The sequence below is a fragment of the Erithacus rubecula genome, assembly GCF_903797595.1.
Source record: "Erithacus rubecula genome assembly, chromosome: 2".
Lineage (NCBI taxonomy): Eukaryota > Metazoa > Chordata > Aves > Passeriformes > Muscicapidae > Erithacus > Erithacus rubecula.
Window position 1 is genome coordinate 98644842 of NC_136685.1, and position 27143 is coordinate 98671984.

The following is a 27143-nucleotide window of genomic DNA, read 5'->3' on the forward strand; positions in this document are numbered from 1 at the left end:
TTGCCTCTTGGGACTTTACAATTTCTATAGGAAATTTGGTGAAAACACTTTCTGTAGCACTGCAGTTTAGAATTCTAGTTCTCCTTCTATCTAGGTGTAGAAAAAGTGGGATAGCTGCAAGTTAACATGGACATTCACTGCATATATTTAGACTCCAATACATAGTACCATTCACATTTGCATCAAATATGAGGTTTAGTGTACACAGTCCCATTTTTACCTTATAAAACTCATCTGGCTTTAGTGTGGCTTTTGCTTTTGATTTTTAAATACCTAATTCTGTTCAAGACCCTATATAAAAGAAATTGCATTTGGCTACTGTCAGTTGAATATGTCACCTACAAACTCATTTACCTTCTCTTCTGCTAGAGAAGGAGAGTTTCAAAGCAATTCACCAAGAGAAAGGGGAGAGAAATGGAGAGTGTCCTGTTTTTTTTAATTATACTTTTAAATTATTTTTGTCTAAAGATTTATTAAAAGGAGAAGAAAACCCCCTAAAGTTCTGAAGGAATATTAACATAACATGCCTGTAACTCAAGCTGTGTTTAATGAGAGGTGCTGTTTTCTTCTGCCATGAGGGCTAGAGTCCAATGAGTGATAGCTATGAAAGAGGTCACATACATATTCATCAAATTCGACATGCACATGTAAACTGGTTTTAATAGGCCATGACAGGAGAAGTTGTGTCAGGCAAATAGCTGCACATGTGCTCATTCCCTCAACTAGCATATTTAGCCATTATCACTCTGGTATCCATGGATGAAATATTAGCTTGTTAACTTAAGACCATCAGTTGTTGCTGGTGCTTAGTGGCAACCAAAAAAGCACAGATTCCCTCTGCAACTTTATTATGTACAGAGCTAGCATTGAATTATTACAATTTCACTGTAATATTTCCATTTCCTTCCCTTATTTATTATGGATGATATTTGTAAGTGATAAATTGGAATGCAGCTACAATATAAATAAAGGAACTATTGGTTCAAAAATACTCCAAGGATTGAACTCCATGAATTTCTTACTCTGTGCTTCTGATTGTACATTCAGAAGGGACAATGTTGCTAAAGCATTAATTTTTCCATAAGCACATAGCAGCATGTTTGTGTGCTGGCACACACACACAGAGAAATAAACCAAAGGAAAATACTGCCCTTCAGAACCCACAGCACAGCAAGAGGTAAACGACCAGACTCGGACAGGTGTAAATCAGTGTATCCACTGGATCCCACTGGGTTGTTTTGCTGAAGGTTTGACAGTTCAGTTAAAAGCTTACCTCTCTCACTAGGAAAAAAGTATACTAGGTCCTCCTTTTCCCTTCTTTTAGGGGAATAACCTCTTCCTAAACTAGGAAAGAAGTGGTGAATGGCACCTGTGTACAGCAAACAGGCTTACTTAGACAATAGCTTTGCATTTTAAGAAGCAAGGTGTGCTGTATTTTGGTCTTCTCCCCAAAGTGATGTTTTAAAACTGCAGATTTTGTCTGCCATGTGGGACTGGGCTATGATGATGTATTTGAAATAGTGGTCTAGACTGCCACAGCAGCAAATGTGCCTTTGTATGGTACAAGAGGGTGCAAGATTTTTTCTGTCTTCTGAATTCAAGAGTGTCTGGCTCAGAGGGAAATCCAACAGAATAATGGCCAGTGTTTGAAGGTTAGTCTTGCCCTAATCATCTGGAGGTGAAGATGACATTAAGAACCCAAATTGCAGGCATTACATGCTGACCAAAATATTGGTTAGCATTGAGTATCTCTACTCTACAAGTTTTGACATCCAGATAAACAGACATTGATACCTGCCAGTCTTCTTCATTTCTGAATTAGAAGATTTTGTTCCTTGTAGATCTGGAGATACATGTTGTTGGTGTACAGGTCACTGGCAGATCAGAGTTTCCAAGTCTGAAATTGTCCAGACAGCACCTTCCCAGGCAGCTCTATAGGGAGAGCTAGTGCAAGGGGTCATGTGGGAGGCTCTTCAGTGCTGCTGTGCTATAAATGAGAATAATTTACAAGCAGACACATTGATGTTTGATACAAGTTAATCTTTTTGTGTTGTTCGACTTCATATTTGCTGATGTATCAAGTCTGATATAAAATATTTCGAAAGAAGACCTGAGATTTCTCCAGTATTAGCTGTGCAAGAAGTCTATCCTATAAAAAGACTTTATCTTTTTATTAAAAAATGCACTAAGTCTTGGGAAAATATTCAAAATGAGGAATTATCTGATAAGGAACACAAGAGGCTTGGCTTTGGCTTGTATGAACTTTTCTAAAGGAGAGGGGATATGTTTGTATATTTCTTATCAAGCAGCTCCAGATTTATTTATATCAATCATTCCAGTAACATGACATGTGAAATTAGCATTATGATTTAAGTTTACATTACAGCAACAAGCATCGTTTTTGATCTTGTCTAGATGGAGGGAATGTTTTTAAAAGTGTTTTGCAATAAATGGTAGGACTGGCTGCTCTTTAACAGTGTAGAGTGTAGTTTTTGGTTCATCTGGGTTTAGGAGCACAATTTTTTATGGAAGTCAGAAGAAAGTTTTTCAGAACTTCTTAGTCATATTTAAAAACCTGCCCCCAGAACAGGACAATAATATTTTGCAGTCTTTGACACAGTACAGCCTTTGAGATTTTTCTTCTATTTTCTGACCTTAGGTCAACTTCCCACTTTGAACATGCAGTAAACCCTTGAATTTCATTCATTCCTAAAGGCAAATGCATCTGAGTTGCAATCATAGCTATTTATTTTTGTGCGTGTATGTTTTTGTTTGCTTGATTCTTGTCTGACAAGCTGTTTGATGTGCTGAGTTAATTCATTATGTACATGTATAGGGGTCTAGGGGTGATCTGGAGTCTCAGTGTTTGCAACTGGAAGTCTAATCAGTGGATAGTCAATCTAGCAAGAGCTGTCTGGTCATTTTTAGGTGTGTTTTAGTCAAAAAAAAGACAAATAAGTTCATGGATAATTCTTACAGATCTGCATGCATTTAAACTTACTGCAAATGTTCAACAGTTCCATCAGCTTCTGAGTGTGACCCAATGTTCCCATGGTGATATCCATTTGCTGTATAATCCCAAATTATTGGTGGGATGAAGGATCAAAAGTGAAAAAAAACCAACAAACCTGAAGTGATAAGGTCCATACTTTATGTGCTGTATATAGAAGGATATCAGAATTTGCCAATTTTGAATTGTCTTCTTTTTAGCCTACCTATATGTTATGGGCTGATGTTTGGACTGGCTCCTCTCCTTGCTTCCCCCGTGCAGCTGCCGTTCCCTCCCTCGGATGGTTTTATCTAGGCTGGTGTTTTCCGGCTCTCTCTCTCTTGCTGCGCTTCGGTTGTGGGCTGTGTCTTGCTCTCTGCCGTCTGCTCAGCTGTGACCCCCTCCCCTGGCTTCTTTGGCCGTTTTTTCCCTTTTCCCCCAGCTGTTTTGTCTGTGCCCCCGTGTTGGCTTGTCTTGGGTTTGCTTTTGCTTGTCTTGGGCTCGCTTTAGCTTGTCTTGGGCTTGCTTTGGGCCTGCTCCCGGCTGCCCCTCCCCCTCTCTCCCTTCTCCCTGCTCCAGGGATTTGCACCGACTCCGGAGGACAAGGATCTGGACTTCGGGGGCCGCTGCTGGAGGTCGGCTTGGGAGGCTCTGCCACTCTCCCCGGCGAGGACCGGCTGGGTTCGTCTCATCTGGGTTTGGGTTGGGGGAGTGTTTCTTTTGTATTTTTGTTAATAAAAAGTTTTTTCCATTTTCACCACAAGAACAATTCTTTCTGAGCTCATTGAAGGAAGGAATTGTAAAAAAGAAAAGGGGGGGGGGGGCCCTTTGGAGCTCTTTTTTCCCCAAATTTGTCCTAAACTTGGACATACTTTTGGTGCCCCGTGTGAGGATCGAACTCACGACCTTCAGATTATCAGCACCAGAAAAAAGTGGAAAAAACTTTTATCTAATACTATGTTGGTTTCAGCTGTCGGCATGGCTAAGTTTCTTAAATCCATAATGTCTTTCGTGGTGGGGACCTGTTTGTATGTCGGCTCGTTAGGTTTCTTTGATGTTTTGATGCCTTTGTGGTCAATGGGTCTGTTTACTCATCCGGAGATAGCTCCGGTGTTGTCTTTGATGCGTAGTTTTTGTATGAAAGGAATATTGACGAAAATGCTCATCGGGCTAGGCTTGGTTGCAATGGCTTACAGGAGATTTATGAGAATGTTGGAATCTGCTTCAGGAATGTATAAATCATGGTTTGTGTTATTTATTAGAGGAGAAGCAGGCAAAGAAGATTTCCTGCCTTTATTTCCTTTCCTCTCCTCTGAATCGGTTACATCTTTATTAGAAAACATTCAGATCTCCCTGATCTCCTTGAGTATTAAGGAAATCATCTTTATGGTAATTAATTTAGTAAGTCTTTGTTGCACCATTTACAGTCTATATAGAATGAAGGCTGAGATTTCTAAAGGGGCTGGGAAGACTCCTGATTTAGGAGTCAAGCTCGGCAGGAGGAATCTTGAGTGGAATGGCAAATGGGAGAAAATGGGCCAGATTTTAAAGGAATTTTCTGACCCCATAATCTGGGAATTCCCAACTGAAAAGATTCAGGATCCAATCGAGGTTGCAAGCTACTTAAAAGGGAAGTGCCAGGATGGTTCTAAAGAGAAAAGGATTATTACAGTGAGCTGGGCCCTAGCACATGCATATCGCACCCTGCTAGGCACTATAGAGCAGGAGACAGAGGAGAGGGAACAGGGAGATAAATTGTCTCCTATCCCAGTTACGCAGGTTGTTGCCAACACCCTAGGCCAAAACCCAGCAACTAAACTGGAGAATAAGCCCCAACCAATGGCTGTGGCTACCAGTACAAGAAGTGGGAAACGCACCAAGAAGACCGATCGGCCGGTGGAGGATGATGATGATGATGATGCTGGAGAGGGACCCTCGACACCTCCTGATGTAAAATTAGGAGTCAAGACAACTGGTGGGAGAGCAGAGACCAATAATGAGTCTTTTTCCCTGAAGGATCTTCGTGGATTAAGAAAAGATTACACCCGGAGACCTGATGAATCTATTATCAGCTGGCTGGTTCGTCTCTGGGATGCGGCAGGTGAGGCCACAGTTTTGGATGGCTCTGAGGCGAGACATTTGGGGTCTCTGTCTCATGATCCTGTTATCGACCAGGGCGTGATGAGAGGGGCTAACCCTCAAAGTCTCTGGGAACGGGTCCTGGATAGTGTGGCACAAAGATATCTGTGTGCAGATGACTTATATGTTCAGCAGACCCGATGGAAAACCATAGAGCAGGGGGTCCAACGCCTCAGGGAAATGGCAGTAACAGAAATTATTTTTTCGGATGATGTAACAACTAGAAATCCAGACCTGGTACCATGCACACCGGTGATGTGGAGAAAGCTCGTGCGGCTTGGGCCACCTGAATATGCGTCTGCCCTAGCAATAATGAAGAGAGATGAGGTGTATGAGACAGTACTCGATATGGCAAAGAAGCTTCGTGCATATGCGGATGCAGTACATGGCCCGACTCATGCTAGGATTGCAGCTGTGGAAACACGCTTGCAAAACTTAGAAGATAAAATAGAGAAAAATCATCGGAGACTCAGGGAGGAGATTAAGGAGGACCTCCTCCAAATTTCAGCTGTACAGATTAGAAACCCTGATATCCAACGCAGACGTTACCCCAGTTGGGAGAGAGGGTACACTCCCCGAGCTGAGTTGTGGTTCTTCTTGCGAGATTCTGGAGAGAACATGAGAAGATGGGATGGGAAGCCTACTGCTGTTCTGGCACAACGAGTGCGGGATTTGAAGGAAGAAAAAATTTCCAAAAAGAAAGCCGCTCCTGTTTCTCGCAGCCAAAGTGCCGAATGTGATACTGATAATGACATGTCTGACCCTCTTGAGGGAACTTCTAAGATGTATGCCTCAGAAAAGAAGGAGCAACAGGCTTAGAGGGGCCCTGCCTCTAGCCAGGGGGAGGCAAGGGAGAACCGTGTTTTTTGGACCGTGTGGATTCGATGGCCTGGCACTTCGAAACCACGGAAATATAAAGCTTTAGTGGACACAGGTGCACAGTGTACGATACTTCCATCAAGACACGTAGGAGCAGAATCTGTTTCAATTGCTGGTGTGACAGGTGGATCGCAGGACTTCACCCTGGTGGAAGCGGAAGTAAGTTTAACTGGAAAGGATTGGAAGAAACATTTTATTGCGACTGGTCCAGAGGCCCCATGTATTTTGGGCATAGATTACCTTCGGAGTGGATATTTTAAGGACCCAAAGGGACTAAGATGGGCATTTGGAATTGCAACTGTGATGGCAGAGCGCATCCGGCAATTGAACACCTTGCCTGGACTATCTGAGAATCCAATTACAGTAGGACTTCTGCAGGGAGAAGAACAACAAGTACCAATTGCCACTTCAATAGTGCACCGTCGGCAGTACAGAACAACGAGAGATGCCGTGATTCCTATTCATAAGATGATCCGAGAGCTGGAAAGCCAAGGGGTGGTCAGTAAAACCCACTCACCCTTTAACAGCCCCATTTGGCCTGTGCGTAAATCTGATGGGGAATGGAGACTGACTGTGGACTATCGGGCATTGAATGAAGTGACTCCACCGCTGAGCGCTGCCGTGCCAGACATGCTGGAACTCCAGTACGAGCTAGAGTCCAAGGCAGCAAGGTGGTATGCCACCATTGACATTGCAAATGCATTTTTCTCCATTCCTTTGGCAGCAGAATGCAGGCCTCAATTTGCTTTCACCTGGAGGGGCGTGCAGTACACCTGGAACCGACTACCCCAGGGGTGGAAGCACAGTCCTACCATCTGTCATGGACTGATCCAGGCTGCACTGGAAAAGGGTGAAGCTCCGGAACATCTACAATATATTGATGATATCATCGTATGGGGAAACACAGCAGCGGAAGTGTTTGAGAAAGGAGAAAAAATTATTCAAATTCTCCTGGAAGCCGGCTTCGCCATCAAGAAGAGTAAAGTTAAAGGACCTGCTCGAGAGATTCAGTTCCTGGGAGTGAAATGGCAAGATGGACGGCGTCAGATTCCTACTGATGTTATTAACAAGATTACAGCTATGTCCCCACCTACTAATAAAAAGGAGACACAAGCTTTTCTAGGTGCCATCGGTTTTTGGAGAATGCACATTCCTGAGTACAGCCAGATTGTGAGCCCTCTTTACCTTATTACACGCAAGAAGAATGATTTCCACTGGGGCCCTGAACAGCAGCAAGCCTTTGCTCAGATTAAACAGGAGATTGCCCATGCAGTAGCCCTTGGCCCAGTCAGGAGGGGACCAGATGTGAAGAACGTACTTTACTCAGCAGCTGGGAGCCATGGTTTGTCTTGGAGCCTGTGGCAGAAGGTGCCTGGTGAAACCCGAGGCCGACCCCTGGGATTCTGGAGCAGAAGCTACAGAGGGTCCGAAGCCAACTACACTCCCACAGAGAAGGAAATCTTGGCTGCCTATGAAGGAGTTCAAGCTGCTTCAGAGGTGATCGGCACAGAAGCACAACTTCTCCTGGCACCCCGACTGCCAGTGCTGGGGTGGATGTTCAAAGGAAAGGTTCCCTCTACTCACCATGCCACTGACACCACATGGAGCAAGTGGATTGCCCTCATCACGCAGCGAGCCCGTATTGGTAACCCAAATCGCCCTGGGATTTTAGAGATAATTACAAACTGGCCAGAAGGTGAAGATTTTGGTCTCGCTGATGAAGAGGAGCAGGAGCAAGTGACCCGGGCTGAAGAAGCTCCACCGTACAACCAGCTGCCAGCAGATGAAACACGCTACGCCCTTTTCACCGACGGTTCCTGCCGCATTGTGGGGATGAACCGGAAGTGGAAAGCTGCCGTATGGAGCCCCACACGACAGGTTGCACAAGCTACCGAAGGAGAAGGTGGATCGAGTCAATTTGCGGAACTCAAAGCTGTTCAGCTGGCCTTGGACATTGCTGAGAGAGAGAAATGGCCAAAGCTCTACCTTTACACTGATTCGTGGATGGTAGCCAATGCTCTGTGGGGTTGGCTGGAAAGGTGGAAAAAGGCTGACTGGCAACGTAGAGGAAAACCAATCTGGGCTGCTGATGAGTGGAAAGACATTGCCACTCGGGTGGAGAAGCTCCCCGTGAAAGTCCGTCATGTGGATGCCCATGTTCCCAAGAGTCGGGCTAATGAAGAACACAGGCACAACAAGCAGGTAGATCAGGCTGCACAGATAGAGGTCTCAAAGATAGACTTAGATTGGGAACATAAGGGAGAGTTGTTCCTGGCTCGATGGGCCCATGATGCCTCAGGCCATCAGGGTAGGGATGCCACCTATAAGTGGGCACGAGACCGAGGGGTGGATCTTACCATGGACAGCATTACCCAAGTCATTCATGACTGTGACACTTGCGCTGCCATCAAGCAGGCCAAGCGGGTAAAACCCCTCTGGTATGGTGGACGGTGGTCCAAATACAAGTATGGAGAGGCCTGGCAGATTGATTACATCACACTGCCTCAGACCCGCCAGGGAAAACGTTATGTGCTGACCATGGTGGAAGCCACCACTGGGTGGTTGGAGACTTACCCTGTGTCCCATGCTACTGCCCGCAACACCATCCTGGGCCTGGAAAAGCAGGTCCTTTGGAGGCATGGTACCCCTGAGAGAATTGAGTCAGACAATGGGACGCATTTTAAAAATAAGCTTGTTGACACCTGGGCTAGGGAACATGGTATTGAGTGGGTGTACCATATCCCTTACCATGCACCAGCTGCAGGTAAAGTGGAGAGGTACAATGGATTGTTGAAGACCACATTAAAGGCATTGGGTGGGGGATCTTTAAAAAACTGGGAGCAGCACCTGGCAAAAGCCACTTGGTTAGTCAACACTCGAGGTTCCACCAACCGAGCAGGTCCCGCCCAGTCTGAAGGCCTTAATGTGATAGATGGAGATAAAGTCCCAGTGGCCCATGTTAGAGGGTTGCTAGGAAAGACAGTATGGATTCATCCTGCCTCGAGTACAGGCAAACCCATTCGTGGGATTGCCTTTGCTCAAGGACCAGGATGTACTTGGTGGATAATGCAGAAGGATGGAACAACCTGCTGTGTACCTCAGGGAGATCTGACTATAGGATGAAGTATAGACAAATGTTATTGTTGAGTGTTGCCACCATTGTATACTAGATTCTATGAATAGAAAGAAATGTGTAAGTATTGAAGGTTTAAGCAAGTCAGGAAATTTCCATATCGTGTTTAGTGAGTGTGTATCCCAATCGTGTGTCAATGATCACGATGTGGGATAAGGGGTGGAATGTTATGGGCTGATGTTTGGACTGGCTCCTCTCCTTGCTTCCCCCGTGCAGCTGCCGTTCCCTCCCTCGGATGGTTTTATCTAGGCTGGTGTTTTCCGGCTCTCTCTCTCTTGCTGCGCTTCGGTTGTGGGCTGTGTCTTGCTCTCTGCCGTCTGCTCAGCTGTGACCCCCTCCCCTGGCTTCTTTGGCCGTTTTTTCCCTTTTCCCCCAGCTGTTTTGTCTGTGCCCCCGTGTTGGCTTGTCTTGGGTTTGCTTTTGCTTGTCTTGGGCTCGCTTTAGCTTGTCTTGGGCTTGCTTTGGGCCTGCTCCCGGCTGCCCCTCCCCCTCTCTCCCTTCTCCCTGCTCCAGGGATTTGCACCGACTCCGGAGGACAAGGATCTGGACTTCGGGGGCCGCTGCTGGAGGTCGGCTTGGGAGGCTCTGCCACTCTCCCCGGCGAGGACCGGCTGGGTTCGTCTCATCTGGGTTTGGGTTGGGGGAGTGTTTCTTTTGTATTTTTGTTAATAAAAAGTTTTTTCCATTTTCACCACAAGAACAATTCTTTCTGAGCTCATTGAAGGAAGGAATTGTAAAAAAGAAAAGGGGGGGGGGGGGCCCTTTGGAGCTCTTTTTTCCCCAAATTTGTCCTAAACTTGGACACTATAGAAAAGGTTTTGTGCATTAGCAGGTGACAAAAATCATGTGAAATAAACCTGATGATCTCGTTCTTTCTCCTTTCCTCTGAATGTCTTCTTCTTCAATTAAAAAACCTTGTGCTCATCCTAAATTTTTAGAAAAAAACCCTTTCAAATGAGACTGCCTTTCTGTAACCATCTGCATGTTCATGTCCACCAAATGCCTGCCACACTGTCCCAAACAACTGACAGGGCATTTCCTGGGGAATAAGCACAAACAGGGAAATGAAGCCTCAGGTGTTTTTCTTGCTTCCCTGGCCAACAGGAAAAGTCCTGTAAATCAGTTCTGATCACTTTTCTGAGTCAGTAAAACACAATTTGGCACATAGCTCCCTAACATTTATGGAGAGGGTTTTCTGATGACATGACATATAGAAGATGGTGTCTTGCATGTGTTTTTCCTTTCTTCCCTTCCTCACTGACTGCTGGGTCACTGTTGTCTGGTTGAATATACACAGCGTGTGCACTATTGAATTCACACTTCCTTGGCAAAGGCACCTCATACAGAAAGCTCACTCCATAAATAACCTGGGCTGTGTGTTTATTCTGCTCTGAAATGCTGTAAAAAATAAAAGGCTACCTATCAAAGTTGTTTGTCTAATAATGGAGGAAGGGGATGATATTGTAAACACTGTCCAAATGAATTGTAGTAACCAGAATAAATGGTGGTTGCTGTTACTGAGCACTGAAACTGAATTCAGGCCTTTCTAAATACATCACATGTGACTTTAATCCATTCCAGAGCCCAGGTCTCTTCCAGGCTTGGAAATTTGATGCTCTGAGGTGCCAAGCCCCCTCTATTGCAATAGAAATCAATAGGGCAGCAGCCTGCTCAGCACTCCAGGAAGATGATCAGTCTGTTGAGAGTCTAGTCCTCCAGGTCTGATCCTGCACAGTGTTTCTATCCACACTTAATTTTGGGCAAGGTTATATCACCTTTGCAGAAGGACCACTCACTCATCTAGGTCAGCATGTATATAGGATTTTCAACATTGTGGCCTTCATCTGGGTTGACTTTTCATATTGCTTGTTTCACGTGCACACTCCTTGTTCCACTCTACTTGATAAGAACAATTTCTCTTCCTAAAATCAGTGATTTATCTCTTTTTGGTGGACAAAGATTCAAAGAGGAGAACTTAAGTGGTGCCTAGGGTTTAAAAATGTGTTTTCAATGTATACAAGAGACTGTAGAGGATTAACTGAAAATATATACAGTTCAAACTGATTTTATGTGCAAGTTTAATCCCAGGGGTGCAGAAACTGTAGGGTGTGGAAGAGGTGGAGGAAAGAATATGGAAAAAAAATGTTCTGAGCCTTCAATACTTGTTGCTTGAGAGGGAGATGAATCAAACAGCCCTCTACACGACTTAAGGGTCTGAAAAAGAGTGTTTTTGTGGTGATATTCAAAGCTTTAATAGCGGTTTTGACAATAATAATTTTCTCTCATGGAAGCCCAGCAACTTTGCCTCTCACTTACCTGTCTCCAGCAGCCTGGGCAGAGCAGAAACTTAATCCTGTGAGTTTTAGGGCTGGGGGGAAGAGGCAGTGCCTGCAGGTCTCTCCAGCCCATCCATAATTATATGGCTGGCAGAGGAGTGCCTCAGGTTGCACATTAGGCCCTTGCTGAGGTTAGTAATTATAATATCAGTTTTCTCCAAATAGATCTGACAGAATGGCACTGGTAGCAGAGGTGACTCAAAGTTTAGTAAGTCTTAGGGAAAGTTTACTGTCTCCTGCTGCTTTCTGTCCCACAAATTTGGCCTTACTAATAACCAGCACCAGCCACAAACAGTAGGAATCCTTTTCAATCACTACAAGAAACACTTCATTTCTGTCATATTTGACCCCTGGCAAGCTGCAGCCAAGCAAAGAGCATTCCCTGCAGAAAGTAACCAGACATCCAGGATATACTCTGTGACAAATGACATTTCTAAGGCCCTTAAAGAACACTGAGACAAATTCTCAGCAGGAATCTGGAAAGCTCTTTACCAACCTCCAAATGAGATAAGGGATAGCATAGCTCTTATTCAGTAGCATCCCATCTTTAGCTGTTTCTTCTATGTAACTTCATCTTTGCTGGTACCTCCATTAGGAAACTGCTGCTCCCCTTCAGTGTCTTAAAAGCATGAAAAGTTTATTTATGTTATATATTGAGAACTTTCCAAACCAAAGATGTCTTTCACCTAGATGTTTTCACTAGCAGCTCTTTCTGAGTAGTTCAGCAACCCTGTTTTCACAAGGGAAAAAGTGAGGCCCAAGGAGGTTGTTACAGGCATTAAGTCAAGTTTTAATCTATGCCTTAACTTTAAAATAATATTTTCAGTTCATCAGGAAATCAAATCTTTATTAAAATTATAATGTGCCCAAAAGAAAATTCAGAGAGATTTTTTTTGCATCCTTATTGTCTTGTCAAGACAGTCATACATTTGAGACTAAGTTGCTGACACCAGTGTCTCAGGAATTTTTTTTTATGGATCTAAAATGAGTGCACCTGGAAGAGACAATCAGAGGAAGAAGAGAACAGAACAACTCTGTCTGGATACAGGAAGAGAATAAATAGGAAATGTGCAGACTTCTCCTCTTCAGATGCTGCCAACTTGGTAATTTTGAGCTAAATCTTGGAAGCTCAGTAAGATCTGCAGGATAAAGATGAGGCTGTAGTATGCTAAACATAATTAATATATTAAAAAAATCAGGAGAAAATGTGACAAAACAGATAATGCAGGGCTTTTGATGCCACAGCTTCTTAATTGCTCTTCCCAGCCATTCTCCCTTCTTTATTTAATTTTATTTTCATGCTATTTCATTTTCTGTGATTTACAGAGTGGAAAAAACAGAAATACATCTTGGCCAATGGTTTACAACTATTCTGTTCCAGCAGTCATAAGGGTCACTGATGTTCTCCTCCTGCCCTGTGATGTGAGCAGGCAGGCCAGCATTGCTGGGGGCAGAGAGCTACCAGGATGTGGCAGACCCTGTCTTCACTGGGAGAGCTGCATTGTTTGCACTTTCATGATCATTTTCTGCAATGCTCACAACTGAGATTTGAACATATTCTGGAGGGTGTGTTGGAGCTGCACCTCATCCTGTGCCCACAGGTCTGTTTTCCCTGTGACCTGGGAGCCTCCCTGGAAGCCAGGGTGGGGGCTGCTCTCTCTAGTCAATGAATATATGATCAGTGCATCCTCATTTAGTGATTCATCATGTGCTTTGCTCAATGCCAGGACTCCTATGAGCAAGCTGGGAAGTGTATTGGTGACTGGAGACAGAAGGGAGGACCATGAACCCACTGAAGCAGTGCCATGCTTTTTGATCAAGAGTAAAAGGCTTCACTTGTTTCTACATGCTTTCCTTGCACAGTGCCTTGCACTTGTACCCCTGCATGTAAATGAGTTTCACTACAGTGCCTAGTCTTCTGTGTTCTGTCCAGTTTGCATCTTCCTTGACAGCCCAGTTGTTTGCACATTCCACTTCCAGTCACCCAGCCAGCATCCATAGGTAGGGATAACAGTCTGAGAGCACTCACATGCAGCACAGAATAACTTAGGGCTGGATGCCTTCTCAGCTGTATAATGCTTACCAGAGACTGGGATTAGGGAAATGAATACCTGTGAGGTGCGAGAGTTGTGTTTCTCAGCCATTGATGTAATGATAAGTGTATGTTTAAAGGTTGCACAAAATGATTACCACTTGCAGTAGGTACCTGTGAGAGCATAAGGCAGGGAAAGAGCAAGTAAACTTGGAGAATTATGTCTTTACAATCCTGAAAGTGAACATTCTCTAGAGCCTCTGTTCCACATTTGGCATTTTGCTGAAGACTAAGAGAGACTGATCAAAAACAGCTAGGCTGATCAAAAAGACTAAGCAAGACTGTGATGAGGGACCAACTACTACATGCACTGTGCTCTGTGAGATTCTTCTAGACTTTCATATGCTCATAATATACAGAGAGGGACTTACAAGAAGGGCCAGCCTTGTTGCTGAGATTGTATACATTGGATTGAAAGTATTTTCCAAAATATCAAAATATCCTTTAGGAGTACATTTAAGTTTTGACACAACTTCTCCCTTATGCTTCCTGTCAAAGGCATACTGAGTGAGTAAAAATAGCACAGCATAGCTGAAATCCTCTTAGATACTAGTGGAGTCCATGATTTGTGCTATGTTAAATCAGATAAGAGAGCCTGGATGAAAGAAAGCATGTTGAGCATCTTGAACAAAGTGTGGGGCTGACTACTGTCCCCACGCTACATGCTGCTCTTCCCACCTCAGAGGCACTAGGCTGATACATTTATTTAAACAGCAGAAATTGTGCTATTGGGCAACCACCTTGGCTGAGGCAACCATCACCCCAGGCAAAGTGTCCCATTGTTATGTTTTGTCAGGTTGTTTTTCAGCTGGCTGAAGTTCTTCCATGCAGCATTACAAACTGTCTGGTTGGGGTCAGTGGGGAGCAGCACACGAGGTGTGTGGACACATGCTCAACATCATCACTGTTTCAAAGCCCAGGCCATGTCTGCTCTCATAGTGCTCAAGCAGCTAAAATCCACTTGCAGAAAAGATAGGTTTTCCTTAGCTATTTCTTATTTATTGTCACCTTAAGTGCCACTAATAGATTTTTTACTGTGGCTAACCTGGATTTCCAAGTTCTGTCTGAGCCCAAATGTATTTTTAAGGACTCAATGCAATTAGTGACAGTGCCCAGTTAAAATTTCACCCACTACTGAAAATTTGCAGTGGAACCATTCTGATTCTGCAGCATGTGAGGCAGAAAAGACATCAAAAAAAGTCCAGTCCTACTGAGGAGCAGAGGTATGTCTTGTGCTTAGTGCATGGAATAGGGATTCAGGTGTCAGAAGCCAAATTAATGATTTCTCAAATTCCCTGCCTCAGCCTTGCTGCCTGCCAATAGCATTGTCATATACTATCTGAACAAAGTTTCTGTGTGCCTGTACAAAGCCAAATTTCCTTAAAAAGCCAAAATGCTTGACACAATCAAGCCATGCTCCTGAAGTTGCCATCAAAATGTATCCCAGTTAAAGAGGATGGCTGAATACTTACCCTTGAGTACAACTTTGTTTCTTGAACCCATAATGTAGAAGTGTTTTGGGCTTGTTGACTTGCTGCTGTGCTAATGTTCATTGTCATGGTTCATTTCTTTTTTGTGCGCTGCCCTTTTGTGAAAATCTGCATCTTTACATTTCCAGTGGCAGTCTGGTCCAGTCTGAGTTAATATAAAACTCTGCAGAGAAACAATGGGCCAGCCTGGTATTAAAAGGAAGGGAAGAAGAGGTGACTCAAAGTTTAGGGAGTCTTAGAGAAAGTTTACTGTCTCCTGTTGCTCTCCGTTCGACAGAGTTGGCCCATCTAAAACCAACACTGGCCAGCAGCAGTGGGAATCCTTTTCAATCACCATTAGCAACACTTTTATTTCCATCATACTTGACCACAGCAGGCTGCATCCCAGTGAAGAGCATTCCTTTCAGAAAGCCAGCAGACATTCAAGTGCAACGGATTTACTGTGTGAAAACGGCATTTTTAGGGGCTTCTGAAAATGTTTAAATGAATGCTCTTTTTTTTATTCTTTCTCACAGCTTGATTCTCAGCTTAGAAAGCCCTTCTTGCTAAACAATTTTAGAGTTTCCTACAGGAGCTTAGAAGTTAGGTCAATGTTCGCAATATAAATGTTCAGTTGCTGCTGTGAAATTACACATTTCTTAAGGCCTCTATATTGTTAAAACAAATGTTTGTAGCTATTTTGTTCAGGGTGAATGAATTGGCGTTAGCTATGCATATTTTCAACAGGACAAAAGAATTCTGCTGTCTTTTCACTTTGATTAAGCTCTGCAGTAATGTTTGCAAGGATTTCTTTCTCTGACTAGGGGGACAACTTTCCATAGTGCAGCCCTCTGCAAGTTGAAGAGCCAAAAAGAAAAACCTCCCTCCCCAGTTTGGGCCTATTTGTAAAACTTTCCATATCTCATTAATCAGGAGACTGGTTTCAGGATGGAGGGAGCCAGTCAAGGGACATAAAGTGAAAGCTTATTATTTGGAGAGAACTAATAAGAATAAAGTCAGTCTCCATTACCAATCATAGCTAAAGCAGAGTTACAAGGAGCTGGATAAATTCAGCTCATAGTTCGGTGGAGCACACTCTTTCCCTGCCCAGACTTCACTCCCCAGACTGTACTAAAGTGGCTCTGGGTTTGGTTCCTTTCCTGTATAGAAATGCCTGGGCTCACGCTAGTTCTGCCTGGAATCAAAGGGAATCTCTCTTCTGCAGTGAAATATATGATGGGCAATTTAGTGCAAATAACTATGAAAATATGGGGTTTCTCTAGTTCCTGTAAAGCCCTTATTTATGTTCACAAACTTTTACTGTCTTCTTCCCTGAAGCTGAAGATTTCAGGAGCAGCTTGTGAAATTTGTGCCTCCCATAATTTATTTTTTCTGGATCCCACTTTTAGGGGTCTGGACTGCCCCATATGATGGGTTTTTCACACTCTGATACCTCTGATACCTCTCTCTACACAACCTGTAATTGTGCTCCAGGTTAATCCCACATCCCTAAATCAATATCCCAGTCAACAAGGACAATCTTCTAGAATTACCAGGGAAAGATTGTCATATTTAGGCAGTTTTTCAGCCCACCTATGGGATGAATCATCTCCCTAAGTGATTGTAGCTTGTTGCTAATTATGCAAGCTGGGTGAATCATCCTCTAACTGAGATGCCACCAGTGAAATCAGGGTCAATCCAGGCCTGGACTGTTCCTGCCTAAAGCTCTTCTGGGCATTCAAAGCAATGGGTGCAAATTTGGTTTGTTTTGATGTGAGAACATGATGCAAAATGCAGTTTGAAAACCATGTTCTGTGGAACAGTTTGACATACTTCTGCTGTTCTGAGGGAATAAATGTGGCAACACTTTGGGTGTCGCAAATATAATTTGAATATTGTTTTTTTTAATTGATCCCAGTCCTGAGGAAGACAGACTTGACATTGCATACTGTATGATCACTGGCACAGCAGGAGTAGTTAGAGGGGACTGAGTGTTGTGTTCATGAAAGACCTAATGAAAATGAAAGATAAAATGGTGCCTCCAGGAAATTATGCTCCCCCACACATGTGCTGTGTTCTTTCTTATATCAAGAATACAAGGAATATTTAGTGAACTGGTTCTTAAGTTAGTATAATGTGTTTCCCACAGCAACTATGTAGTCTCCATTAAATACAGTACTGTATTTTTAATGGGCAAGCAAATTGGTTTATTTTCTTTTGTTTTGTGTTGCTGACATTAGCCAAGAGCTTACATTTTCAATTTCCTTCCTTAAATTGTACTTGTTCCCTTTTGAAGAGTACACAACAGAGGTGTACAAATGTGTATGTCAAAGGTGGCACAGTGGAAGATGGTGTTCAATAGTGCAGGTTCTGCTGCTTTTAAACTAGATGGGGGTGAATATTTACCCAACTGCCAGTTGTAATTTTTCTAGAAATCACTGCCCTGCCTCAAATTCTCATGTCCTTGTGCACTCCTAAATTATGATATTATTCAGTTTTTTAACATTTGGTATTTGGGCTGCAAATACTGTATTTAAATGACTGACTCATCCAAGTGCACTGCAGACTGTAAGTAAGAACTTTATCATAGATTGGTCAATTCAGACTGAAGGTGAAATGTGCTCAACGAGCCTGAGTTTATCTCATTTCTGCCAAGTAAAGCCATCCTTGTTTTAATAGTATTTTCCAGTGTAATGTCTATTGTTAGGATGTAGGTGGAAAAGTGTGTCTCCTATTTTGGCAACAAAATCAGTAGCTGCTGGGTGCTGAGATGATTTGAAAGTGCAGCCAATGCAATGTTCACAGTGATCAGAATGGAGCTGTTGCTGCTATGTCAGCTGCCAAAGATACACAGTTAAAGACTTCATTCGGGGAGAATGAGGAAAATTCATAGTCCCATGACATTAAACGAGGAGAGCAGCCAAAACCCTTATTATGTATTTCCTTTTTCCTATTTGTATGTGTTTTTCTCCTCCTTTACACTTCTCTGTGTCATAAATGTTCTTTGTTTAAAAGATTTTGTAGGTGTTGGTAACAAAAGCAGCTGAACTTATAGTTTAATTCATCCAACCAGCTCCTCCTGCCACAGACAGCTGTTCTTTCCTTTTAAATCCTCCAAAACCACTCTGACCTAAATGTTTCATTTTTAAAAAGTGAATCATCAGTCATAACCTTTGCAGTAAGGAGAAGATACTCCTGAAAAAGAATTGCAAAATTTCCTTGCATTCCTTTTCAAATTGTGTCTGCTGCTCTTTGTGTAGCAACTGTCCTTTTTCTGCCCCTACAAGTTCTTCTTACTATCTTCTTTTTCATCCTCTCAAAATATGCTTACACTTTGTCTTCCCATTGTGTCATGTTCCCTGACTTTTATTCTTTCTGTCTTGCTTCCATAGGCCTTTCCTGATGCCTCTGAAATTAATGCATTTTGGCAGTTTCTGTGTCTGTAATAAAGCTGGGTGCTGTCTAAGTGCTGCTGCACCTGACCCACTAGCAAATGTGTCAGGTTGCCTATGAAACTCCATCACCTTAGTGCTCTACAGGGAAACCAGCACTGCTTTGGTTAGGTTAGCCAGGATGTACATTATTGCTAAAGAAGCAGTCGGCATGTATGGAAAATTAAATCAAACTCCCAAGATGAATTGGAGATTGGCTGTTCCTTAGGCTGAGATCTTCAGCAGATGTGATGGAGGAGGGATCAGAAAAGAAGGGAAAAGATGGAGTAGGAGAAAGGGACACTTTAAAGGCCCTGAGGCAAAAGCTTAGCTGTCCTCTGCAGTAGTTTCTAACTCTCTGGAAACCTCTTGCTTTCAACTAATGAATGAGTACTCACTATTCCAATTTCAACTTTTTTTCTTTCTCTCCATTGAAGTATAAATATCAGTCTATCCTACTAGTGTGCTTTCACTTTTGGAACAGACAAAGGCTAAAACATTGTTTGGAAAACTTTGAAATAATATATATATATATAATATATATAATGTCTTGTCTCCACACTGGAGAGCTGTGTTACAAAATCTCTACATGAACTGTTGGCTTAAGCTTCCTTTTTTAAGTAAAATAAGATTGTCCATGTAAACTAGACAAGGCAAACCAACTGGAATCTTAAAAAAAAAGGATCAGAGGTTGAGAGATGAAGGATCAAAAAATGGATTGGAAAAAAAATGTCTATACTTTGTCCTGGACTTATCCCCTGCAAGCACCTTAGTGATGCATTAGAAAGCCAGTAACCCTAAGCTTTTTCTTTTCTGCAGAAACCAGGAGGCATCTCCAAAGAATGATTCTGCTCAGCTAAAACCTGAGTCAGCCTGTCCACATAAAACATCTCCTTTGCCTGATGATAAAGAAAGCAAAGGGATGCTAATTTTCTTCTCATTTTCCACTTTTGATATTTCAAACAAATGCTAAAATTTGAAAAGGATTAAATTGGTCCTTTATATATACAGTGGGGTTACAGTGTGTATGAATCTGGAGAGAGAAAATAGGACTTTAGAACCAGTGACACAGAGGAAGTTCTGGCACATGAATGAGGTTGCATGTATGGGGCAAAGGAAAGAGAAAAGTTAATGGTAACCAGGAATAAATGAGAGTGATGGGCACTTGAGAGAATCATCTGTGGTGACAGAGAGAAGGAAATGTGGAACAAAAGTCCATTTTTAGCCAGATTTTTAGCCATATTTAGTACATATTGGTAATAAGACAATGATAGAAGCTGAAAGGATTGCTTAGGAGGAGACAGCCAGATAATCTCTAGGTGTAGTGGACACCGGGGTAGATAGACGTCGTGCAACCTCTATTTCTGAGAAGCTTGAAAAATGAGGGATTTTATGCCTAAATTGCCTTGCTCGCTGTCAATAATAATTTGCAGTGAAAGCAGAAAAAAAAAAATAACTTTTTCTTCCGTGTTAAAAAAACCACCTAAATGTTTTTGTATTTTTTTGCAGATATGTGTGCAGGACCAGCAGGGTCATAGCAATCCTTGAAAAATTAGAGAGTTGGTTTGCTAAGAGATGATTGCTCTCTCATTTGTTTATTGCTTCATCTGACACCTTAAGCACTTCCCATGTTGCTGAGGATTGTCTATAAATCTTGTACCAAATTAAGAAGACCATCTGTTGAAGAAATTCTGTGTAAGGAGGTCTCATGGAATGCAGCATTGATGAAACTGCACCTCTACCAGCATTTGAAGCACTGCTTCCTCTGCAGAGAAGGGGCCAGGATTGGTTTTCTGTTAAGCAAAAAAGAGCTCCAGTGAATCCGTAATTTGCAAATGTTTGTTGATTGAATCTGTGTATTAATGATTATAAGGACCTTCCTTCTTCAGCTATAAATCAGATTTTATGGTATTAATTCATAGGAAATGATTAAAGCATCCCAAATAGGTATAGATTTACAGGTTTAATATTAGTTGCTTGACTGGCATCTCCTCTTGATGTTGTAGTGCCAGAAGACTGATTGGAGTGTATTCATTTTTATGGAGTTTTTCTTCATTAATAGCCTTGTTCTGACTCTCTCAAACATGTGATAGGGACACAGAGATAGTTATTTGTTCTGAATATGAGGGACTGTAGGTAAAATGTTTTCCTTCATTTCACATTAGTTACAGTCCTGTATTCTCAGCCTTAATCAGCAACTCACCTCTGGGAGTGAAACAGCAAGGCAGTTGGGTTATGTTCATGATGAGTTTCCAAAAAGTCAGGGAGGTGCACTGTGAAGAGTGTGCTGAGTTCTGGCCTTTTTTTCTTTTTTTCATGAGCATGCAAAAATTATTTCCATTTCAAAGAATGTGCAATCTTTATTAAAAAAAAAATATTTTCCTGGGGATTTGAAGACATGACAGCACAGACAACTGGCATAACAATTCAGAAAATGTTTTCCTAGGTACAATGCAGCAAAGAAGAAACAAAATATTGTAAGAGAATAGTTTGTGAAATATCACTTGTGTATTGGAGAGGGTAAAAGGGCAATGTGGAAAGGATCAGAGATGTAGTAATTTGATCTGGGAAGGTCCTGGATGGTTAGAAGAATATGGTTGATTTGTAATGGTATAAAATAGGCAGAACTTTGTTGAATGACAGCTGAATTCCAGTTGAATTCCTTTCCACAGCAAACAAGTCTGTGTAGGCATCTCAACTTTAGTCTCTTAAAAACAAACATTTCTGCAGAACTACCTCCATGTTTAATCCAACTGTTTTGGCTAATAACAAGCTTGAGGGTGCTCCCTTTGATTTAAATATAAACATTTTTCTTTTCTGGAAGGCACTATACCTTTTGATCTCCCGAAAATGAGATGCTTTTTTGATGTCATCTCTCTTTTATGGGTTACACTGCTATTCAGTAAACAGTGAGATCCCGACACAACTCGTTTCTCAGATTGCTCAAATGTAGTTCATTAGTCCACTTAGAGTTGAGGTGTGGTTGGTTTTATCCATCAGGATGGAACATGGATGAAATCAGTAGTTTCCAAACTGATACACAGATGTAAAGGTTTGCCAAGATTTATCTGATATTGAGATTTTTTCTTGCTTTGATTCAGATATTAAATCATGTTTGAAGAAGTTCACTAATCAGAAACATATCATCAGCTGATGATGTGACTGGCAGGAGTCAGTGCAGTCATCCACTGTGCCTGAAGAACTGTCCCTTTTCCTGGGCTTTGTTCAAAATGCCTTTCTGTAAAAAGCAGCAGGAGTGTCATTGGCACTGCAAAATGGTATAGTTACTGGTGGGAAGGAAAGACTCCTCATGACTGACTTTATTTAAGAATTGTACATGGTATAAAAAGTTGTGGACTCTTCTGGTTTTCCTTCCAAGAAGTTGATGGGAAAGTGAATTATTGATACCACAGAGAAACAGAAGAAGTGTAATATTAGGATGTTTATATTTTAAAGGTGATCCATGCACAGTGCCTGGAGGATCTTGTGATGAGATGTCACGTCAAATAAGAAATAAAATACTCAAATTCAATTGTCATGAAAAGGAGGTTTTACTTTGACTCTATTCCAGCACTGAATCCAGTCCAGAAAAAGTCTCAGTTTCAGAATTATTTTTATTTTACTTTGAATGAAGTTTATATACATTAAATGAAAAAGAACTTTCATGTTGTGATTAGAGAAAGTAGCGCAAAGAACATTTGAATACTACTTGCTCTTACTTTTGATTTCATGTTACAGAAATGTCTGTGGTGCTTGGTAAAGATCATAAAGCATCATCAACCTCTCCTTTGCCTTGCATAATGAAATCCAGGATTTCAGCAACACTGGAAAGAAGCTTTATTTACATTGCACAAAGGAAAACAACTTTTTGAAAGACCAACATTAATCCCGAACAGTGCAGCAAATCACAATGTTTTCACGGCAAAACACAATCAACTGTTTTTACTCCAGCCAAAGAACCAGTTTTTGATTCTGAGAATAACACTGTTAATATTTAGAAGGCCCAATGCTGTTTACCCTCGGTTATTTCAATGATACTTTTTAATGATATCTAGATTCTTCCTTGTTGTCTTCTTTGCCTTTCTGTTTCATCTTTTCCTGGTTTTAATCCTTCAAAAGCAGTTTGTTGAAAATGTTGCATCTTCATGTCTTGAAACCTCACATTTCCTTCTTAACCTTCTTTGTTCACTGTTCCAAAGAGAGCAGTCTTTGGACTGCTCTCCAAAGAACATGATTCTAACAATAATAATATTGATAATTAAAGACATTACCTGTAAGAGCTCCCGGGACATCTTCCTGGTAGTTCCCTTCTGATATGATGTATGGGTTTTTACATTAAAAATCTGTGACTGCTTGAAAAAAATGGATTAGTTTCACAGTATTGCTGTTTCCTGGCCTGTTGTTTTTCATATACATGGGAAAGTCCCATCCTATCTAACTCTAGTCTTTTTGGCATTGCCCTTTAATTGCTGCCACCCATCTGATCAAAATGAGGCAGAAACTGCCAAGTTCTACTATTTCATGCTTTATTCCTTGAAGAATGTCCTTGTTCCCAAATGTTTTCTGTACATCCATTTGTGACTATTGCCCAAGATAGTGTGTGTTCATTATTAGTGGAGCTTTTAGGCAGATTTAGGCCCCTGTTCCATAACTACCTCTTTTTTCCTCTTTTTCAGTCATTCTTCTGTGATGGACAAACACATTTTGTGACATAATAATGTCCCTTGGCAGATTTGATCTCATTATCCTAACATGAATATTTATAAACAGTGGACTCAATGTACCAGTTAAACAGTTTTTGATTTTGCTTATCTGAAGCCAAAGTTCTTGGCCCCTTGTGCACAACCAAGCTATGTGGAAAAAGATAGCAAGCTCTGAATGAGATCACTAACATCTGTTGCTGCCCATAGCATTTAATCTTAAAACACCATCAACAAAAAAAAAAAATCAGGCAATAAAAAATGCAGAAGGTGAATAACATGGGTGCTGTGAGTTGCTCTTTACTGCTGCCACGGTGGTGTTCTCTTCTCAGCTACAGTAATCTACCCTCAGGAGACCCTCAGGATTATACAAGGAAAGGAAAAAAACACTTTCTGAAAAGAGCAACCCGAAATGCAGCTTCTCCCTCTAATCCTCTGGACATTTTGGTTCCAGCACAATGCAGGGGTGAAAAGGTGATAAGTGAGAGAGGTACTGATGTGGTCAAGAGTGCTTATTAAATGGTCTCTGATATACAGAGATTAACCTGAGTTTTATGGTAAAATTAGCTCATAATCACTTCAGTTTGCTCCTGATGGTATCCAAATACAGTAGTGTACTTTCTCTTTGTAATACTCCTGAGACATAAAGATGATTGCAATTTTTCAAATGTCCTGAAAAACAGAAAGCATCAGCCATACCTTCAAGTGTTTGTTGCATTCATCATTGAGACACATCTTGACAAATTTGTTTTTCTTTTCCTTTCTCTGTTCTGAGAACTATGGTGTCTCCTGGATCAGGAGCTGAATAAGGTACCTGGGCTTTACACAGTCTTTCAAAATGCTGGAGCTTTTTTAGAAAGTTTTGGAAGAGCCCTGCTTCTAGATAGAAGTATTTTTTCTTTTTGTGGATGGCATATGGTCTTGGCTAGTCACAAAAGGGTCCAATGCTCCTGTAGCAGATAACAGCAGCCAACTGAGTCACAACCCTGTGTACTCATGAAATCTTGATAACTTTGCTGAAATCTCACATATTCTCTTTACTGTTTTTCTTAGTCATAAGGATCCTTCCATGATTCACTGAGTGCTCTGTCAGACTTACATTTGTTGTGCTCCACTGACATGTGTCTTTGAAGCTATGCTGCTTTTTAAATACAGGTTAAAAATAGCATTGCGATGGTAATGGGAATAATATAAAAGACTCATGAAATAAAGTAAATTAAAGTTTAATGCTAGCAGTACAAGTTAGTTCTGACGTTTCAGTTCTACTGTTCTGTTTTCCAAAGTTTTAAGTCCTTGAAGAAGGAAATGTTTATGGAATTTTGTTGCATAACACTGCTGTTGTAATTGTACCTACTGATCTGGTGCTATTATGTCCACAACTCCTTGACTGCACTGAATTTTCATAGATTTCACAGAAAGTTCATCATAGCCTTGCACAGTCTGTTCCATCAAATGGCAATTCAGAAATGGAAATTCATGTCCTTTCCAGGAGTCATGGTTAATGAACTTGCCCCAGGATTTCCTACGTGATTTGTGTTCAGTACCTGTGGTTACACACTAGAATTCCTTGCAGTGAAACAGATGTTTGTCATACGGTCCTAAACATCTAAATCTGCCTGGTCTTTCCGAGTACTTTGTGTGCCAAAGAATTCAGTTATGGCTCTGAGAGGGCCTGGGCCATAATGCTGTGAGAAGAGCTTATTTAACAGAAATTCTAGAATGTTTGGCACGTTATGTTTACCAGGGTGAGGCCAACAGGAATGAAATGCAGTCCTGGAAAGGGAACTGTCATGCAAATGACTCACTGCAATCAAACACTTTGAGAAAATATGGTCTCTAAATGTTGTGTCTACAACTAATTAACTTTATTTATTGTAGGACCTATAGAAATACAGAAACTGTGAAGTTTAGGGAAAATTAAATTAGGTTTTCAAACAAATGCCAAGTTGCCCAGCGTTCCTTTTTTTTTTTTTTTTTTTTGAAAAAATTTCAACAATCTCTTTTCCAAGTAAAGTGAAATATGCTAAAATGCAAATATTGAAGTTTTTCAAGAAGGAAATTCAGTCACTGACTCAAACCTTCCTTTAAAAAATTGAAATAATAAAATCATCCAAATTTCAAACTCAAAAGTAGGCTCATATATACACAGACTTTATTTAATCAGAAGCTTTGACATTTCTATTAAATCCCCTTCTCCCAACACTGCATTTTCCCCCGCTGAAACATGCACAACTTACAAAAGTACTCATACTCAAATAGGCACACTTCCACCAAAGCTGACAGACTTAGTTCCAGTTGTGACTATGTATGTATATATGTATGTGTCATACTATAATAATGTTTTTTCCCCCACTTTGCTTTTAATGTCTCAATATTGTTTGAGTATATTTGCATAAGAATTCCAATGCTTCTTATGCAATACTTGCATAAGAATGCAAAAGATACCACTAGATACTTGATGCTATATGCTCTTGACTGTAAGGATGGGCAGGATAAAGATTAAGATTCAAATTCCCTAATGAAAATATTGTGATCTTCAATGCAGTGTGTGTAGGAGCAATAAATAAAACCTAGTGATGCCTCAGTGATGCACAGGGATAGAACAGGCCATGTGTTTTTGCCTAAGTATTTTCATGATTTGTTAATTTCATCAAAAGACAAAAGAGAGGAGAGAGGAGATGGATGTACCCTGTCTTTACAGAGGGCAAATATGTGAAGGGCCAAATCCTCTATGGGACAACAAAAATAATGCCTTTCCAAGTAGGTCTTAGGAAATAATTTTTCTCTGCAAATCTACTGATCCTAATGCAGCACTGAGAAAATAGATTGAGTAGTCAGGAAATTAGTGATCTTAGGCAAATTAACTCTACATAACACAACAACTTCAGATCTTGGAAAAGCTGTTTGAAGATTGACTAGATTGAGCGAGCAGTAGGCTGGCACTTTTTTTTCCTCATCCGGATAATAGTCCCGTCTCTTGGCAAGCAAAAACTTGCTCTGTGAAATTCTGCATCATTTGGAGACCAGTCCAGGAAATCACGGCTCTGCTCACCAGCCAGCATAGTGAAGTGGATGTATGAAGGGCAAGAACATCTTTCTTCAGCCTGGTCAGGGCACTGTCAGTGCAGCACTGAGTCTAAGTTCACATGGAGCTCCGCCAATGCCTTTGGGCTCCTTAGTAGAGAAATTGTGCACAGGAGCCAAGAGAGGGAAGCCCTGAAAAAGGGCTGTGGCCAAAACTATAGAAATCAAGTCTAGGTCTGAATACAGCACTTTGCTGACCAAATTTGGATTGTCACCAATTGCTTCTATTTAATGAGACCCTGTGGAAAGCAGTTCCCTATACTATTAAACTTCCGAAAGAGGGGGAGCAGAGCCTCTAGGTCAGTGATTAAACAACTAGAATAATGAATTGTGTGTGTGACACTTTGGGGGATAGATATGATTCAGTTTGTGGAAAGAACGAGGTGTCATTTCATTTTTTTTAGGGATGTAAGTTTATAACTAATTTTTGTCTCTCCTTGCCAGCATAACGGTTTGAATGTTAATTTAATTTTGCAGAATATCATTTATGTAAATGTAATTAGAAGGGAAACATGATCAGGAGATGCATAGGACCAAAGAAAATTTATTACTCCAAGGGGTATTGCTCTAATCATTCAACTGCAATATTGAGTTTCCCAAGATTTAATCTAAAAGCAATAAATTACAAAAGGCTTATGTCCTGCCCAACAAAAAGCTGTCATGAACCCAAGTTTCTGTGGGGAAAAAATTCTACTTCATTTCAGCAACAGGCTCTCCTCGTTTACACATTCCTTTCATGATTCCAGTCGAGTCAAAGTAAAATGAATACAAATGTGAGAGTTCGAACACTTTCCCTGAATATATATGTATGTCTGTTGGTGATTGTAATAATCAGCAGTTCAAGGCACTGGGACTCTGTTATCTCAGGCAAAATTAGGAATGCAATCTGCA